We start from the raw sequence: 16,324 nt of genomic DNA, 5'->3' as shown, positions 1-16,324 counted from the left end.
CCCCTTCTTTCCTCCTTTGACTGATTGCCTTATTTCTCCAGGATTTCGTCATGTCCTTCAATGCCGGTATCAGGTACTACTGCCAGGTTGCAGGTTCTTCCTTGTGTTTTACTCCACGGCTCCGCATTCAGGTAGTCATCACAGACGCCACTCCGGCGTTGCCCATAGGCACTACTAGGCCAGTCTTACATTTATCTCATTGGGCCTCCACACACATCTTTTAGTCACCTCGGTATGCCATATACCGGTTGTCTAGGCCCCTTCCGGTCACGCTTCAGGTACGCATCACACCTTCAGTATGTCACCAGCGGGTGCAACTCGGTTCCAGTTGTTCCATCACTACCTTCACCACCTCCGTGCCACGTACAATACTTCATGTCGTTCGTCCTTCCTCATGGGCACTGTTATTCGCTGTTTGCACTTCAACTGTGTTGTACCTCGTCATGTGTTGTTTCCCCTGTCAAGCCCCCCCCCCTCCCCGAGTAAACTGGCTGTTAGGGTTCAGGTGCTGGCCCTATACTTCCCCTTCATAGCTGGTCCCGCGAGGCCAACTTCCCAATCTCAACACGGAGATTCTTCGCCCCTCGGGCCAAACCATAGTTAGTGCCTCGCTTCACCCGTCTCATGGGTTTATAGTTAGGGCCTCACCTGTCACGGCCACACGTTTTGATTCTTTACTGTCACCGAGAGGCCAACCTTCCCGCCACCACGCTAGTGGCTCATGCCCCACGTCCAAATCATAGTTAGAGCCTCTCGCCTGCCGCTTGGCATCTAGCAGGGCCTCACCTGTCATGGGGTAGTTAAGTTTTTCGTCTCAGGGCACTAGCTAGCCACCCAGTTTTGTTCTCGGGGCTCTCGCAGTTGTTAATTGGACTTTGGTGTTCTATTTTGTTTCTTTCGACAGTGTGCCTCAAGGAGCCATCCTGGATGAAGGATCTTCCTCCCCCTCCAGGCCAGCCAGACCTGGCACCCCCTTCAGATCTGGTACCCCCAGGGGTCATCGGACTCCATCCCCGCTGGGCTCCTATGGATCTTGGACCATCCCAAAGATATTGTCGGTCCTACGCCAGAGGGGTATCCCGTTCCCGGCCACAGCTAGGAAGGCCGAACTGTTTAGAATCCTGTCGGAGCATCTGGAAGATCCTGGACTGGACACCAGCTCTCAGGGCTGTGGATCAGTCATGCAAGGGACCCTGGACTCCATCCTGTCTTCACTGCAGTCCATCGGCGATAGACTGACCAAACTGGAGGACGCCAGTCCAGCTCACGGGGTTCCTCCTCCTTCCTTACCGTTGCAGGCTCCCGCTCCCGTTAGTGAACAGGGTAGGCCCCCAGTTCCCCTCTTTCCCTCTGCTACAGTATCTCCCATTATTACCCCGGCACACATGGTCCCCCCAGCCCTATGCAAGGATATCCTGGAGGGGAAGGACGTTAACCTGGTGGCTCTCCTTATTGCCTCCCAAGATGTGGTAGAGAACAAGATTTACAACTACGGGGATTTGTCCATAGTGATGAAGGCCAGAGACCCCAGGCTCAATAAGAAGCTGACCATTCCTGAATTTGTCCTGGCTTTCGGGATTTACATGGATGTGTTATGTTCTGTCTACCCACATTGTCGGGAGGAGTTGGATCTTTATCTCCATAAGGTTGTGGATCTGGGCCACAAGTACGGGGGTTTTACATTTTTTGACTTTCATAAGTCAGTTTCAGCCAAAGCAGCGGCTACCTTGGCACAATTCAATGTGTGGTTCGATTGGAGCCTCTTGGACACCGAACTTTTCTGTAGGCACACATTCGGGTGCAAGAGCAGTCCAAGGATTTTTGATACCTTCGCAGAGACGCTCTGCTGGCTTCTTCTGAACATCACCAGGTGCCCCACGGCTTTGCATTACTTGGACGACTTCTTGTTAATTGAACAGGGCAACTGCACTCCCGTTAGTTTGAGGAGCACCATGGCCTTGTTTTCAACCTTAGGGGTCCCTCTGTCACCAGGCAAGACGATTGGACCTGTCACCAGGTTAGATTTCTTGGGGATCACCTTGGATTCCATCTCCATGCAGTCCAGCCTCCCCGAGGACAAGCTTAGGCGCATTCGAGAGGTGGTAGGCAGGTTCCTTGAAGTGGGGACCTTCTCGAGGGAAGATCTGCAGTCATTAATTGGGTCTTTGAATTTTGCCATGCGCATCATCCCCCAGGGCAGGTCCTTCATCTCCCGGTTGCTGTGTTTATTGCCAGGTCTTCGGGAGGGCGTTGTCACCCACTTGGATCCCCCAGCCAGGGCGGACCTGGCCATGTGGGTGGAGTTCCTAGAAAGTTGGAACGGCATTTCTATGTTTATCCCGCCTATCTCTTCCCAGTCCCCTGTGTTTTGGACGGATGCGGCCGCTAATACTGGGTTCGCAGCCATCTTTGGGGACTCGTGGTTCAGGGATCGTTGGCCGGCTGAGTCACTTTCCTTACCCGGGCTCTCTCCGATTTGTTGGACACGGCCCCTTTTGAACCCTTCACGAATTTAGTTGTCAAAACCGCCATGTACCTGGCCTTTTATGGCTTTCTCAGACCCGGGGAGTTCACGGTGGCTTCCCTATCAGAGGGTCGCTCATGCCTCCTCAAACGGGATTTGGTCAAACGGGGGGATCACTATGTCTTGTCACTTCGGTGTTCTAAGACCAGGCAGGTGGGACACCCTTTGTCCATCCTTTTGTACCCATCGGGGAATAATTGGTGCCATGTCAAGGTCCTGGACAATTACGCTCAGACCCAGAGCTCTCCCAGCTACTCACCACTTTTCACGTTGCTGGGCATCCCCTCACCACGACTAAGTTTATCCACACTCTATGTATCAGACTGGGTTGGGACCCTGCTGCGCACTCTGGCCACTTCTTTAGGATAGGCGCAGTGTCAGCTGCCTCCGGCAACAACACGCCAGGCCACATCATCAAAAGACTTGGTCGATGGGAATCTGATGCCTTTCAAGTATACATTCCTCACCCAGAGAAGGAGTTGAGGTTAGCTTTTAGTAGGCTTGTGACATGAATTAGGTTGTTAATAAAGTGTGTTCTTTGCTTCCTTTTTTGCCCTCTTTATTTACAGTCCTACCCCCTTACGTCGGTTCTGGCACACCACACCGACTTTCCATACTAAGGGTATCCATCATTTTATTTACCGACCACAAGTGTACGGCCGCAGGCCGGTGTTTGTGGGAGGAGCTAGCGGGCTTTATAGCACCGCCCCTCCCCTACTCCGGCCTGCTGCTGTTCGTTCAAGTGACCCCACCCACCTTCACCCCTTTTTTCCTGACCTCTAATCTTTGGGGGGCCCTCTTTATTAACAGGCCTACCCCCTTACGTCGGTTCTGGCACACCACACCGACTTTCCATACTAAGGGTATCCATCATTTTATTTACCGACCACAAAAATAAATAAAAGTTGAAATGCATGTCTCACTCTATCAAGCTTGCCATGTGCACTTTTTAAATTTGATCAATCAATTGGTTAGTGTAATGTTTACTATCTTTACTCACTCTAAACACTCCACACAGTTACTCTGTCCACTCCATAAAGTTACTCTGCCCAGTCCAACATATCCACAGTTACTCCAGCCACTCCAACCACACAACAGTTACTCAAGCCACTCCACCAAATTACTTCGCCCACTCCAGACTACTGATGGAGGCAAGAACACTTCACACAATTTCCCCAGAAATTGTAGCTTTTCTAGTTAAAGTTATTATATATCAAGATCTCTGGGTTGTCCTTTAATTTGCTAGATGTAAATCAGACAATATTGTCAGCCTCCTGGTTAAATAGCTGCTGAGAGCCAAAGTTGCACACTAAGAGAGCAGTAAGTCACCATGCAGCCTTATGGAGCAGGAAGCAGATACCGCATATGTAATGAGAAAATATAGTCACCCAGTATACATATATCATTTCAAAATCTCCATAAAAACAAGCCTTTAGAATTATTGCTCTCCCTCTGGAGTGTGTGGCCATATGTAACCTGTGTATTGCAGTCGACGTTTCATGCATAGGTGCCCCCTATGCGTGCATTTACATTCGTATGTGTGTATATGTGGGAGTGGTGTACCACCTTGGGTGCTTGGGTGTACCTTCATTTTTTTGCAAAAAAATATATATATATATATTTTTTTTTTTTACCTAACTTTTATTTTTTTACATTACAAAAGGGGACAAAAAGTCAGTGATGTTTTTAGGTGACAGGTTCTCTTTAATGAGACATGCAGAAACCCTGCATATATGCTCTGGGTTCCACTAAATGTTTTGCAATGCTGATCCCATTGCAAAACATCTTTTCCTGGCTAAACTAGTTGGGGACACTGAGCTCTCGACCCAGAAGTGACATCAGAGACGTCACTTTCTAGATCACAACAAAAAGGGGAGGAACGTGCACGCGTGTCCGCTCTTTCCCTCCCCCCAGCTGCTGGGACCCGCTATCTCGCTCCTGGGCCCGCAGATGGGCAAGCGGAGCCCGGAAAGCATTGCAGGGCGTGGCGGCGGGGGGTGTTGCCGTTTCTGGGGGTGTGTGTGAGCAGTGGGGCTCCTGCCCGAATATTTTCACCTGACAGGCAGTCAGTTTCGCACACAATCCTGGTGGCTGTGAGACCCCCCTGAGCCCCATCTGGATCCAGCAATGTTGCAGGAGAGTCTTGGACTGTCCGAGACTCTCCCTCCTGATTGGCTGAGACACAGCAGTGGGCCCTATTTCCTACTGCTGCTGTCAATTAAGGTCAGTAAGCCAATGAGGAGAGAGAGGGGGCAGGGCCAAGCCACTGCTCCATGTCTGAATGGACACACGTAGCAGTTGCTCGGCTCGAGTGCCCCCATAGCAAGCTGCTTGCTGTGGGAACACTCGGCAGGAGTAAGGAGCCTGCGGTGGACCAGAGAAGAGGAGGATCTGGGCTGCTCTGTGCCAAACCACTGGACAGAGGAGGTAAGTAAAACATGTTTGTCATTTTAACCTAAAAAAAATGAGACTTTAACCACTTCTGGACCGGACGGTTTTGCCCCCTTAACCTTTTGCCGACCGCCGCACGACTATTTACTGCAGCGGTCAGCCCCTTCTGGGCAAAGTGATGTAGGGGGTACGTCACTCGCCCCACGAGCTTGTAGGGGGCAAGAGCGCTATGTAGGATCATATGTCTCTGTGGTTACATCACAAGCCACGCCCCCCACAGTTAGAATCACGCCCCTAGGGATACACTTAACCCACTGATCACCAATAAAGTTAACCCCTTCCCTGCCAGTGTCATTTTTACAGTAACAGTACATATTTATAGCACTGATTACTGTAGTAATGTCACTGGTACTCCAAAAAATGTCAAAAATGTCAGTCAGGGGTGCGATCTGTCCGCCGCAATGTCGCAGTCCCACAAAAAAAAAAAATCGCAGATCGCCGCCATTACTAGTTAAAAAAAATAAATAAATAAAAATGACATAAAGCTTTCCCGTAGTTAGTAAACGCAATAACTTTTGCGCAAACCAATCAAAATACGCTTATTGCATTTTTTTGACCAAAAATATGTAGCAGAAAACAAATTGGCCTAAAATGTTAAAAAATTTTGATTTTTTACATTTTTTTTTGAGAATTTCTTATAAAAAAATTTGAAAAATATTGTTATTTTTTCAAAATTGTCGTTCTTTTTTTGTTTATAGCGCAAAAAGTAAATATCTCACAGGTGATCAAATACCACCAAAAGAAAGCTCTGTTTGTGGAAAAAAAAGGACGTCAATTTCATTTGGGTACAGCGTTGCACGACCGTGCAATTGTCTGTTACATTCACGCAGTGCCGAATCGCAAAATAGGGCCTGGTCTTTGAGCAGCCAAATCCTCCGGGGCTTAAGTGGTTAATGACCAGCCCATTTTTTGTGATTCGGCACTGCAATACTTTAACTGACAATTGCGCGGTTATGCAACGCTGTACCCTAATAAAATTGATGTTCTTTTTTTTCCTACAAATAGAGCTTTCTTTTGGTTGTATTTGATCACCTGTGCGATTTTTATTTATTGCGCTTGTAAGGGCAATCCCATTTACTCACGGGTTTCAATAACATTTTGACTGTTGAAGCCAGATTGAAAATTATATTTATTTAGACAAACATGTAGGTAGGAAGCCATGTTTGGAGAGCAAGTCAATCAAATTACATTCTGTTGGCTTAATGAACATTGCTCTAACTGGCTAGGGTTTGTAATACACTTTTATACACTACAATGGGTGGCACCTAGCTATCTAATTTCTTTTGAAGTCCCATCTTGGAGTCTTTTGGTATGCGGACGGCCATTCACATAGATGTGTGACTTCCAGTTTAGTTCCTTGAACAAATCTTTAAAGACTTGAGATAGCAATCTTGCAAATGAGGGGCTGAACACAACAGCTGCTCTAAAATATGACTTCTCACACAAGATAAATCCAATATATCCGCTTAATCACAAATCCATGCCCGATAATCATAAGTAAATATTTGATAAACAAAATGGCTGCTTCCCTTTTCCTCATCAATAATCCTCCTGTTGGCAATATATATTGCCACAAACAAAACTGTCCCTTCCTACATTGGAGTTCTGGAAACATATCACTGCTATCTCAAGCAATCCACACACTATTTGTAGTGAAGAGTTGGGCCTGTGACCATTAACAGTGTAGAGGTTTCCGCTCTGCTGTCCCTGTGTGGTGATCTCACATCACAGTCACTTTTGGTAACTGTTAAAGCCACGTATGGCTTACCCAGATGTGGATCTTGGAGGTGCTGATATGAGGAATAAGGAACAAACTAGGTCTCATAACACATACAAAACCTAACATAAAATGCATTTTTAAGAAAAGCAGATAAAATTACAATTGCTATCAATCCCTTCTGAATTCCCTGACATCTCCCTCCAACTGCCCAATCTTAGTTTAAATATATATATTTTTCTAGTTCATATTTCTCCTGAATTATGTATCCCATTTACTTCTGCAGAAAAATCTCACTTTGCTTTGTCAAGGCTAAAATATACAAAATATTCAAAAATAAAAATGTGACAAAACGAACCTAAAAATCAAAAAGTCTAAAAAAAAATGATGTGTTGGTCTAACAGTGTATGAACGCCAAGTCCTTTGTTGACTCCTCCTTTGACAGCTAGTCCTCCATAAGACTCCACTGCAACACCTAAGAACTCATACAATGTTCATACATAATATTCTTCTCTTCAGGACCATCGCAGTCCACATGACAATAAACTTCCGGTAGGTGTGCAGATCTTTTTGCAATCATAGCAAACTGAGCTTTAACTTTTCTAGACAGCTGACATGACAAGTATCAAAGTTCTTCAGATATTAAAAGGCTTTTTTTAAAGCGCTCTTCTCCATCAATGCTGTTTGTGGTGATGTCATAACGTGCAGGAAAGAAGGAGGGTATTTTTTGTTGAAGATGGCGTCACTCAGATTGTTAGTCCAACATTAGATCATTAACAAAAAAATGTCCATAAAGCTGTTGAGTTTTTTTCTGCTGAAGTAAATCTATGTTGTGAAGGGTAATAAGACCTAGAAGAAAAGAAAACAAAAATGTCTTAATACAAAGAGAAATCATTCTCATTTCATATAATGCGTTATTCAACCACCATCCACACTAAACTGTGTACACTATCCTGAATTCAAAGGAAACACTTATCATGAATGTGACGGTACTAGCCGTCACTATGGGTGACGGATCACCCTGTCCCTGGATTGTAAACCCCTTTGTGTCATTTTCTTATGAGTTTGGGACATTGCATTTTATTTTCCCTTTATTCATCCTCTGAACAACTGACTCATGGCATTGAGTTAATGTAATGTAATGTTACAACCCATCCCCCCCCCTCCTGTTTCTGTGTCTAAGTGTGTGGATTCATGGCAGACAATGGTCTGAGTTGGAGACATCTCTCCGCAGGGGGTGTGTATTAAGACTGCATGTTTCAAATGTACAAATGTTCAGTTCTCATTGGTTGGTCCCTGTTCCCTTCCCCCCCTTCTGTGGAAAGGCTAAGGGGAGTTTCCCTAACTGTATGTAAAACTGTTGTCTTGGAATGTAATAAACAGTTTAAGCTCTGCATGGCTAACCCTCAACACCTGTGTGGATTGTCTCGTGATTGAGGGGTTACGGGCTGGATTTGGCTTCTCTGCAGGCTGTGGGTGCGTTTGGAGGACAGGAGACACAGATCCGGCGGATGTGCCCACCTAGGGTACAAAGATCCGTTACATTGGTTGGCAGCGGTGGGATGTCTCCTGCAGTCCAGGACATCCAAACCACCACCAGGATTCAAGATCTGGGCAGCTGCCGAGGAGTGATACGGGGACCAGCCAGCATGAGAGCGGAGTTCGGGAGGAGGCTGCAAGGCATGCGGAAGCACCATCGGGGACCAGCGACAGAGCACACCAGGCTCGGCTGGGAGGATGTGATCCGCCGGCAACTCTGGCATGAGGCGCTAAGCCACGAGCGGCACCATCAGGGGAAGATCCTTCCCTCCTCCACAGAGATGTACCGGAAGCAGTACCGTGCACGAGAGGTGTTCCTGAGGGAACGACCGCGAGATGAAGGGAAGACGGAGCTCGGAAGATTGGTCCAGGAGGAAATGAGGCTGGACGCCAGCTACAGAGCCCTCCGGTGGTTTGCGGCTCAACTGTGGCCAGGTACAGCAGATGGCAGCCCAACAGAAGGCGTTGGCTATGGCGGCGTGGGGCTGCTCCATCAAAAAATGTACGGAGACCCAGACTTTGGGAGCGATGAGGAGTGGCGGCTGGAACACATTCTGGATTTCCGAGATGAGGTGCTGGACCTCCCCGACGAGGCGTGTGACCTGGAGGAATTGGAGTTCCTGGTTGAGCAGGAATGGGAGCTTGAGATTGCCTACAAGCGGCTGTTTGACGGTGATCAGCAGCCTGGCATGGCTCCCGTTGCCTGGGACTGTCCGAGAGAAATAGCAGACAGTCACCAAGATGAGAAACAAATGGGGCCAGGGGTGACCCTGCGTTTTCCCGTACTAACTGCAATGGAAGAAGCAGCGATGATACAGAGGGCACTGCGAGCGCTAGAATGCCGGAACGCACCGGAGGTCCACCAGGCAGCGAGACAAGCTGATAGCATGAAGGTCTCAGAAGGGGGAGTTGAGACAGGCACTGGAAGGCTGGGAAATGGTGATCAGCAGCAAGTCCAGAGTATCTCATCTGGTGCCCCAGCAGAAGCATTGGCTACAGGGCAGAGTGCCCCTGGCATCTGCCCAGCATCAGAAAAAGAGTTGGATCCGGAGAGTCTGAGAGAGGATCTGCGTGAGCTGTTTTTCCAACAGCAGATACCCCCACCGGGAGTAGAGGAAGCAATTCTCCCTCCCCAACAATTGGACACTACCCCAGTGTTTATCCCCCCAGCAGAAGCGCTGGCTACGGGGCAGAGTGCCGCTGGCCTCTGCCCACCCTCAGAGGTAGATCCAGGGAGTCCGAGGGGTGACCTCAGTGAGCCGTTTCCCCAGCACTTGGACACTACCCCAGTGTTTATCCCCCCAGCAGAAGCGCTGGCTACGGGGCAGAGTGCCGCTGGCCTCTGCCCACCCTCAGAGGTAGATCCAGGGAGTCCGAGGGGTGACCTCAGTGAGCCGTTTCCCCAGCACTTGGACACTACCCCAGTGTTTATCGCCCCAGCAGAAGCGCTGGCTACAGGGCAGAGTGCCCCTGGCATCTGCCCAGCATCAGAAAAAGAGTTGGATCCGGAGAGTCTGAGAGAGGATCTGCGTGAGCTGTTTTCCCAACAGCAGATATCCCCACCGGGAGTAGAGGAAGCAATTCTCCCTCCCCAACAATTGGACACTACCCCAGTGTTTATCCCTCCGGCAGAAGCGCTGGCTACAGGACAGAGTGCTGATGGTCTCTGCCCAGCATCAGAACCAGAGATGAAGAATCCGGGAGACAGTCCCTGCAAGATACCTTCTCAGCGGCTCGTAACTACACCAGGAGAAAAGCAAGTACTTTTTTCTCCCCAAATGCATAGCCCTACCAGCCTACATTCCCTACCAGCGGAAGCACTGGCATCAGGGCAGAGAATTATTCAGCTCCCCCCAATATCTGCAACCCTGCCCTGGATCAGAGGAGTGCAGACAGCTGTTCCCACTCTGCAGCGGCTGTTTTTATTCATGGGAGACCCTATGTGCGGTGTTGCTCCCCAGCGCCAGAGTCGTTCTTTAAGTTTTCCTGGTTGCCTGGGGTGGAAGTTTGTGACTAACACAGGTCCAGACCATTTGAGGGTCAGGAACCTCGTTAGTCTGTTTTTAAAAGGGGAGAAATGTGACAGAACCCACTGTCACTGTGTGTTTTGGAGGGGACTGTGCGCAAGCCTCCTACCGACAGACTATGGGCCAGAAGATACTGGAGTTTGGCGCTGCAGCCTTTTGACTTTACCATCCACTACTGCCCTGGGAAGCAAAACGGCAACGCCGACGAATTATCCAGGCAAACAGACATTGACTCTTTGGGATTTGTTACCCGACTAATTCAGGCACAGACCAGTTGGAGGTCTAGTACCTGGATTAGTCTACCTTTGGGGGGAAGAGATGTGACGGTACTAGCCGTCACTATGGGTGACGGATCACCCTGTCCCTGGATTGTAAACCCCTTTGTGTCATTTTCTTATGAGTTTGGGACATTGCATTTTATTTTCCCTTTATTCATCCTCTGAACAACTGACTCATGGCATTGAGTTAATGTAATGTAATGTTACAACCCATCCCCCCCCCCCCTCCTGTTTCTGTGTCTAAGTGTGTGGATTCATGGCAGACAATGGTCTGAGTTGGAGACATCTCTCCGCAGGGGGTGTGTATTAAGACTGCATGTTTCAAATGTACAAATGTTCAGTTCTCATTGGTTGGTCCCTGTTCCCTTCCCCCCCTTCTGTGGAAAGGCTAAGGGGAGTTTCCCTAACTGTATGTAAAACTGTTGTCTTGGAATGTAATAAACAGTTTAAGCTCTGCATGGCTAACCCTCAACACCTGTGTGGATTGTCTCGTGATTGAGGGGTTATGGGCTGGATTTGGCTTCTCTGCAGGCTGTGGGTGCGTTTGGAGGACAGGAGACACAGATCCGGCGGATGTGCCCACCTAGGGTACAAAGATCCGTTACAATGAACAATAGGCTGTCTCAAAGGGGGGGCCTATCGCCTATGGCTGGGATCAACAACCCTACAGTAGCCCAGGAACATGTAAATGCAGAGACAAAAACTTGGATAACACAGAATACAATATTTACCAGAATGGCAGGAGTATAGTGCAGCACTGGGTTTCAGGGCTTACAGGAAGGCAGGTAATTTTAAGACAGGAGATGCTTAATTATCTAAGGCATAGAAACTCATTAATGCCAGAGCTCATATATGTCAGATTAGAACACATCAAATATCTGACTCCCAATTAATAAGAAATTAGAAACTGCTACAAGCAGTACAACGCCAATATTAGCTATATGGGGATGAAACCCATAAACATTTACATATGAAAACAGTTTAATAAACCAGAATTAAACAATTTGGAAACAATACTTCCATTGGTGAACTGTCTTTGAAGGCTGTGATCTGCCTCTGTTCCGAAAGTCCCAAATTAATAAAACCAGGGCATACAATTTATCTGAGAGATAAGCATCAAAAAAATTAGTAACAAAACATTATATTTTCCTCCTAAAAATAAACCAACGGTTAGAGGAATTTAGCATACAGTAAGCATGTCAAACATTTTCCTTCCTAACAGTGCACTTCTCTAATACCAAAAATTGTTGACGTCAAATTAATTATTACCACGTGGATTTTTATTTATTTATATTTTATGGTATACCATAAATTAAAAAAAATATATATATTATTGTTCACCATGGTTAAAAAAATGAGCAGCTCAAAAATAAACATTATTAATTTCCCGTTTGGCTACAAGCAAGTTATACTTCACCATATTTGGACACATTGGAGCATTCTTCAAAAACTGTTTTTTTTTTTTTTTCTACAAAAGCAAAGATTATAGTTACTACACATCTGTATATACAATTAACATATTCTTTTGTACTTTCATCTTAAAGTTTACTCAGCTCAGTCAATTTGCATGACAATACAGCTGTTCACACTCACAAGCCTTGCAACAAACCTGTGTCAAAGTAGAGTGGGGGGGGGTTTCAGCAACTTTAAACTAAGACAGAGCTCCTGAATTTCAAACTTTAAACGACATTTGTGAAAATACTTTTTTACATGTCACTAAATGCTTTAACATCACTTTCCTTCTTTTAATTAATTTTATTAACTGCATTTGATGTTCCTCCAATGATTACATGATTAGCCACCCCAGCAAGGGTTTATATTCACGATTTTCACGAGTGTAAAATGACTGTACATTCACACAATTTTAAAAGTTCAAATTGCTCACGATTTAGAAATAAAAATAACATTTTTAGTCCTTTTAAGGTCACACTTTACACACCAAATATATTTTCTTGCTTCTAAAAGTTGCCATGACCAGCATAGCACTGATTTACCTTTAGTTGTACTTGTGGCAAAGGCACATCACTTTAAAAGTCATAAACACAAAACAAATCATTATGCAACCAATATTCATTAAGTGTAACAAATGTTTTGCTGATACAGCACTTTAGGAACATTATTAGAACACAACATAACAACAATCCATTAATCTCATACACCTCTACACGACTAAGGTTGCCCATACACGATACAATTTTCATACAATTTTCTGTACAATATTTTTTTTTTTTTCTTGAAATTTACCTTCAACTATGTAGTACAAAGGCCTGCCTAATTGGATACAGGTGAAAGTGTTTAGCTTTGACCTCATATTATGTTGCTTGTGGTAAATCTAACAGAAAAATTGTACAACAAAAATTGTAACATGTATGGCCAATCCAGCATAATATACTCTTGCAATTAGCTAGTTAAAACCTGTAGACAAAAATATTAGTACATTTCTCTAATAAAGCTGCACTTTCTCTACTTCTGGACTGTACCTAGTCCAGTTCAGTAGGTCTCATCTTTCCTCTCTTTTTTTTGTGTACAGTAGGGTCTAATCTATGCCTATACTTAGGTCATTATAAGCGGTCTAGGTGGTAGTTCAGGGTACAGTGTGCCTACAGTTATTTAAGCAATATTATTATTATTAGGTTTTTTTACATCTGTATTCATTCAAATTTCTCATTGGTTCCCCTCAATCTCCTCTTCACCATGTTTTCACACTGTTCACTTGCATTTATCCATTTATCTAGTGCCTGCTGTTGCTTCATTTGAAAACACTTGGATCGTACTTTTTACATTCTTTGGAGAACTTGGGGTTCTAGGGGTACAAAACCCCTGTGTGCCTTAGTTCCATTTCTTCAGGGAACGAACTGTCTCCTGCTCCAAAGTTACAACTCAGTCACACAGACTGATGGGCAATATCTTTGGCGATTAGGAAGGGTTCACAGTGGGATCACACAGATCCTCATTTGAGGTGTACACGGTGGTACAATTCCCCATCTCACACGGTGATGAGACTTCTGAAGAATTAACCTATTACCAGGTCACCAAGTCACACAGACACAAAAGTACCTAGGTAAAAGCAGGAACTATATATCTGGCCCCAATCCTTGCCCAGGATCTATACCAGACTATACATGCACACAAATTAATTAGGGTGTTCAGTATTAAAATAGTTGAAGAATGTAAAAAGCACTCCTTTTTCAGCAACCAACCACTCATATGCAGGACACACAGCAAAACATATTCCAAAAAATGGTGCAGTATAATAGGATAAATCTGTGAAAGAGAGAGAGAGAGAGAGTATATAACCTGATAGTTGTGCTTTCCTAAAAAGTCTTCCACTTCAGTTTATAGGCACTGTTGTGAAATAGAGAAGACAGTACTCCTGCTTATTGTGTGATTTTATGAAGAATCACGCAGAAGAGAACGGGAAGACAGTTTTCTCAATCATACTAGTACGAATGTTTCAAGCAGTGCTGTTTTTTAAGCAGCCCATCACCCTTGGCAATAAACCAGGGCCCCACCACATATAGTACTTTATCAATCACAAGTTATGAATGATCTTGAGTCCGAAGACCCGATTCCTGACCTGGTCGGTCTCCCGATCGCAGGAACTGCAGAAATCGTACCTAACCACACATTGCTCCTGAAATAGGGCAAATCATTCAGCAGAACACACTTATGCAAAGGACAGTAATAAGTAACAGATAGTATGGAAAGTAAAAAAAAAAAAAAAATTTAAAATAATAAAATTCAACAGCCAAGGTTTTTTTGAAGGGTACTTCTCCATTACATCGACTTACATAAACAGCACAACACAAGGGGAAATCGCAGTAAGCATAAAGTTAGCTTACCTTTTACTGAAGACGTGAATTCCCAACTTGTGTTGTCCTGTTTCTTTTAGCCATGTCCATGGATTTTCTCTACCCGGCTACGAAGGACCATTTGTAAGGGCAATCCCATTTACTCACGGGTTTCAATAACATTTTGACTGTTGAAGCCAGATTGAAAATTATATTTATTTAGACAAACATGTAGGTAGGAAGCCATGTTTGGAGAGCAAGTCAATCAAATTACATTCTGTTGGCTTAATGAACATTGCTCTAACTGGCTAGGGTTTGTAATACACTTTTATACACTACAATGGGTGGCACCTAGCTATCTAATTTCTTTTGAAGTCCCATCTTGGAGTCTTTTGGTATGCGGACGGCCATTCACATAGATGTGTGACTTCCAGTTTAGTTCCTTGAACAAATCTTTAAAGACTTGAGATAGCAATCTTGCAAATGAGGGGCTGAACACAACAGCTGCTCTAAAATATGACTTCTCACACAAGATAAATCCAATATATCCGCTTAATCGCAAATCCATGCCCGATAATCATAAGTAAATATTTGATAAACAAAATGGCTGCTTCCCTTTTCCTCATCACGCTATAAACAAAAAAAGAGCGACAAGAAAAACAACAACAAAAAAAAGACTGAAAAAAGAACAATATTTTTCACTTTCTGCTATATAACATTCCCCAAAAAAATATTTAAAATCAAATTTTTTCATCCTTTTAGTCCAATTTGTATTCTGAAACATATTTTTAGTATAAAAAATCCCAATAAGTGTATTTTGATTGGTTTGCACAAAAATTATCACGTCTACAAACTAGGGGAAAGATTTATGTCATTTTTATTTACTTTTATTTTTTACTGGTAATGGCAGGGATCTGCGATTTTTAGCGGGACTGCGACATTGCAGCGGACAGATCGGATCCCTAACTAACATTTTTTACACGTTTGGGGGGACCAGTGACATTACTACAGTAATCAGTGCTATAAATATGCACTGTTACTGTAATAATGACACTGGCATGGAAGGGGTTAACCCAGGGGTGATTAAAGGGTTAAACGTGAGCCTAGGGGGGGTGTTTTCTAACTGTATGGGGGAGGGACTTGTGGAATCAACATAGAGATCTGTGATCCTAAATAGGAGGATAGGAGGATCACAGGCGCTCTGTGTTCATTCCAGAGAGAACAATGGTCTGCTGTGTTTACAACAGCAGACCATCGTTCTGTTTCCACGGGGAGCAATCGTGGGTGCCGGGCGGCAATCGCAGCCTCCAGCCCCATGGATCGGCCTCCATGCTGTCTAATGGTACGGCGGTTCGCGCAGCCAAGCCAGCCTGCCGCAGTATATCTGCGGCGAGCAGTTGGAAGGGGTTTATATCTCTTTAATGCATTCCCTGCATAAAGGTGAAATAAATCCAGTATTTGTATCACCCCCTAATACTTACCACACTTGATCCAGCGCTGTGCGGCTCTCTCCTCTCTCCCCTCTCTCAAAGGACAGAGAGGCAGCGGTGGGAGCCATTGGCTCATGCAGCTGTCAATCAAATCAAATGATGTGGGCAGAGAAACCACTGCCCGCAAACGAGGACTAACAGTGAAGGGTCATATACCTGGCAACAGATCACATGCCCAGTCACTTCTGCGTCACCAGGTGCTATCTCTCTGAGCTGTAGAGGGTGAGAAATAGGGTAACTTAAGTTTCCTGGGTGTCGTGTGTTCAGGGGGCTTGTGGGAACCTAAGGGATTGTGGACTAAAGAGTAAAAGGATAAGTCCACCCTAACACTAAAATCCCTGCATCTATAGATCTCCACGATCTAACACTAATCTATCTAGCCCTGTACAGAAGAAATCAGTATAGTGTACATACCTTTTTTGAAGCCGATCCGACCCAATTCTACGCTGAGCTGTCAGCTGCGGCTTTGTTGTGGAGGCGGGTGCAGAGGACACATCCGACAACGGA

The sequence above is a fragment of the Pelophylax lessonae genome (assembly GCF_965119305.1).
Source record: "Pelophylax lessonae genome assembly, chromosome: 7".
NCBI lineage: Eukaryota > Metazoa > Chordata > Amphibia > Anura > Ranidae > Pelophylax > Pelophylax lessonae.
This window is presented reverse-complemented; position numbering follows the sequence as displayed.